The sequence below is a fragment of the Pseudophryne corroboree genome, chromosome 3, assembly GCF_028390025.1.
Source record: "Pseudophryne corroboree isolate aPseCor3 chromosome 3, aPseCor3.hap2, whole genome shotgun sequence".
Classification (NCBI taxonomy): domain Eukaryota; kingdom Metazoa; phylum Chordata; class Amphibia; order Anura; family Myobatrachidae; genus Pseudophryne; species Pseudophryne corroboree.
In genome coordinates this window covers 111,951,063-111,953,562 of record NC_086446.1, presented here as the reverse complement: position 1 = coordinate 111,953,562, position 2,500 = coordinate 111,951,063, and the positions used below count along the sequence as shown (strand labels likewise).

The following is a 2,500-nucleotide window of genomic DNA, read 5'->3' as shown; positions in this document are numbered from 1 at the left end:
GGCCCAACACTGCTTAGCTTCCAAGATCAGATGAGATTGGGCGTATCCAGTGTGGTGTGGCTGTAGATGAGCTTTGTGGTTTCTGTTAGGACTTTTCTACTTCTAACTACTGGTTCATAAATGAATACGTTTGAAAATGGAATGCATCAACAGAACGATGTTGGCAGTATAAAAAAAAATATCTACAGCACCTTGTATTCCCAGGTGGTCTCCCATCCAAGTACTAACCAGGCCCAACACTACTTACCTTCCAAGATCAGATGAGATTTGGCGTATCCAGTGTGGTGTGACTGTAGATGAGCTTTGTGGTTTCTGTTAGAACTTTTCTACTTCTAACTACTGGTTCATAAATGAATACGTTTGAAAATGGAATGCATCAACAGAACGGTGTTGGCAGTATAAAAATATCTACAGCACCTTGTATTCCCAGGTGGTCTCCCATCCAAGTACTAACCAGGCCCAACACTGCTTAGCTTCCAAGATCAGATGAGATTGGGCGTATCCAGTGTGGTGTGGCTGTAGATGAGCTTTATGGTTTCTGTTAGAACTTTTCTACTTCTAACTACTGGTTCATAAATGAATACGTTTGAAAATGGAATGCATCAACAGAACGGTGTTGGCAGTATAAAAATATCTACAGCACCTTGTATTCCCAGGTGGTCTCCCATCCAAGTACTGACCAGGCCCAACACTGCTTAGCTTCCAAGATCAGATGAGATTTGGCGTATCCAGTGTGATGTGGCTGTAGATGAGCTTTGTAGTTTCTGTTTGAACTTTTCTACTTCTAACTACTGGTTCATAAATGAATACATTCGAAAATTGAATGCATCAACAGAACGGTGTTGGCAGTATAAAAATATCTACAGAACCTTGTATTCCCAGGTGGTCTTCCATCCAAGTACTAACCAGGCCCAACACTGCTTAGCTTCCAAGATCAGATGAGATTGGGCGTATCCAGTGTGGTGTGGTTGTAGATGAGCTTTGTGGTTTCTGTTAGAACTTTTCTACTTCTAACTACTGGTTCATAAATGAATACGTTTGAAAATGGAATGCATCAACAGAACGGTGTTGGCAGTATAAAAATATCTAAAGCACCTTGTATTCCCAGGTGGTCTCCCATCCAAGTACTAACCATGCCCAACACTGCTTAGCTTCCAAGATCAGATGAGATTGGGCGTATCCAGTGTGGTGTGGCTGTAGATGAACTTTGTGGTTTCTGTTAGAACTTTTCTACTTCTAACTACTGGTTCATAAATGAATACGTTTGAAAATGGAATGCATCAACAGAACGGTGTTGGCAGTATAAAAATATCTACAGCACCTTGTATTCCCAGGTGGTCTCCCATACAAGTACTGACCAGGCCCAACACTGCTTAGCTTCCAAGATCAGATGCGATTGGGCGTATCCAGTGTGGTATGGCTATAGATGAGCTTTGTGGTTTCTGTTTGAACTTTTCTACTTCTAACTACTGGTTCATAAATGAATACATTTGAAAATTGAATGCATCAACAGAACGGTGTTGGCAGTATAAAAATATCTACAGCACCTTGTATTCCCAGGTGGTCTCCTATCCAAGTACTAACCAGGCCCAATACTGCTTAACTTCCAAGATCAGATGAGATTGGGCGTATCCAGTGTGGTGTGCCTGTAGAAGAGCTTTATGATTTCTGTTAGTACTTTTCTACTTCTAACTACTGGTTCATAAATGAATACGTTTGAAAATGAAATGCATCAACAGAACGGTGTTGGTAGTATAAAAATATCTACAGCACCTTGTATTCCCAGGTGGTCTCCCATCCAAGTACTAACCAGGCCCAATACTGCTTAGCTTCCAAGATCAGATGAGATTGGGCGTATCCAGTGTGGTGTGGCTGTAGATGAGCTTTATGGTTTCTGTTAGTACTTTTCTACTTCTAACTACTGGTTCATAAATGAATACGTTTGAAAATGGAATGCATCAACAGAACGGTGTTGGCAGTATAAAATTATCTACAGCACCTTGTATTCCCAGGTGGTCTCCCATCCAAGTACTAACCAGGCCCAACACTGCTTAGCTTCCAAGATCAGATGAGATTAGGCGTATCCAGTGTGGTGTGGCTATAGATGAGCTTTGTGGTTTCTGTTAGGACTTTTCTACTTCTAACTACTGGTTCATAAATGAATACGTTTGAAAATGGAATGCATCAACAGAACGGTGTTGGCAGTATAAAATTATCTACAGTACCTTGTATTCCCAGGTGGTCTCCCATCCAAGTACTAACCAGGCCCAACACTGTTTAGCTTCCAAGATCAGATGAGATTGGGCGTATCCAGTGTGGTGTGGCTGTAGATGAACTTTGTGGTTTCTGTTAGTACTTTTCTACTTCTAACTACTGGTTCATAAATGAATACGTTTGAAAATGGAATGCATCAACAGAACGGTGTTGGCAGTATAAAATTATCTACAGCACCTTGTATTCCCAGGTGGTCTCCCATCCAAGTACTAACCAGGCCCAACAC

At 41.4% G+C, this 2,500-nt stretch overlaps 7 non-coding genes and 5 pseudogenes across 7 annotated transcripts in view; all 12 read right to left on the bottom strand.

The window, feature by feature from the left end:
• Positions 1-68, bottom strand: part of LOC135061406 (5S ribosomal RNA) — a 119-nt gene extending 51 nt beyond the window's left edge. Inside the window, exon 1 of the ribosomal RNA XR_010247788.1 lies at positions 1-68. This exon is cut by the window's left edge and continues 51 nt beyond it. This is a non-coding gene — a ribosomal RNA (5S ribosomal RNA).
• Positions 69-179: 111 nt separating this feature from the next.
• On the bottom strand, positions 180-298 carry LOC134888598 (5S ribosomal RNA; annotated as a pseudogene).
• Positions 299-405: 107 nt separating this feature from the next.
• On the bottom strand, positions 406-524 carry LOC135061394 (5S ribosomal RNA). Its single transcript, XR_010247777.1, has one exon. It is a non-coding gene; the product is annotated as a 5S ribosomal RNA (ribosomal RNA).
• Positions 525-631: 107 nt separating this feature from the next.
• LOC134887025 (5S ribosomal RNA) lies at positions 632-750 on the bottom strand (annotated as a pseudogene).
• A 107-nt stretch (positions 751-857) lies between these two features.
• LOC134889912 (5S ribosomal RNA) lies at positions 858-976 on the bottom strand (annotated as a pseudogene).
• A 107-nt stretch (positions 977-1,083) lies between these two features.
• Positions 1,084-1,202, bottom strand: LOC134888170 (5S ribosomal RNA; annotated as a pseudogene).
• Positions 1,203-1,309: 107 nt separating this feature from the next.
• Positions 1,310-1,428, bottom strand: LOC135067500 (5S ribosomal RNA). Its single transcript, XR_010253713.1, has one exon. It is a non-coding gene; the product is annotated as a 5S ribosomal RNA (ribosomal RNA).
• A 107-nt stretch (positions 1,429-1,535) lies between these two features.
• Positions 1,536-1,654, bottom strand: LOC134891790 (5S ribosomal RNA; annotated as a pseudogene).
• A 107-nt stretch (positions 1,655-1,761) lies between these two features.
• On the bottom strand, positions 1,762-1,880 carry LOC135063794 (5S ribosomal RNA). The gene has a single exon (XR_010250118.1). It is a non-coding gene; the product is annotated as a 5S ribosomal RNA (ribosomal RNA).
• A 107-nt stretch (positions 1,881-1,987) lies between these two features.
• LOC135063889 (5S ribosomal RNA) lies at positions 1,988-2,106 on the bottom strand. Its single transcript, XR_010250209.1, has one exon. It is a non-coding gene; the product is annotated as a 5S ribosomal RNA (ribosomal RNA).
• A 107-nt stretch (positions 2,107-2,213) lies between these two features.
• Positions 2,214-2,332, bottom strand: LOC135064314 (5S ribosomal RNA). Its single transcript, XR_010250624.1, has one exon. It is a non-coding gene; the product is annotated as a 5S ribosomal RNA (ribosomal RNA).
• Positions 2,333-2,439: 107 nt separating this feature from the next.
• Positions 2,440-2,500, bottom strand: part of LOC135061383 (5S ribosomal RNA) — a 119-nt gene continuing 58 nt past the window's right edge. Inside the window, exon 1 of the ribosomal RNA XR_010247766.1 lies at positions 2,440-2,500. This exon is cut by the window's right edge and continues 58 nt beyond it. This is a non-coding gene — a ribosomal RNA (5S ribosomal RNA).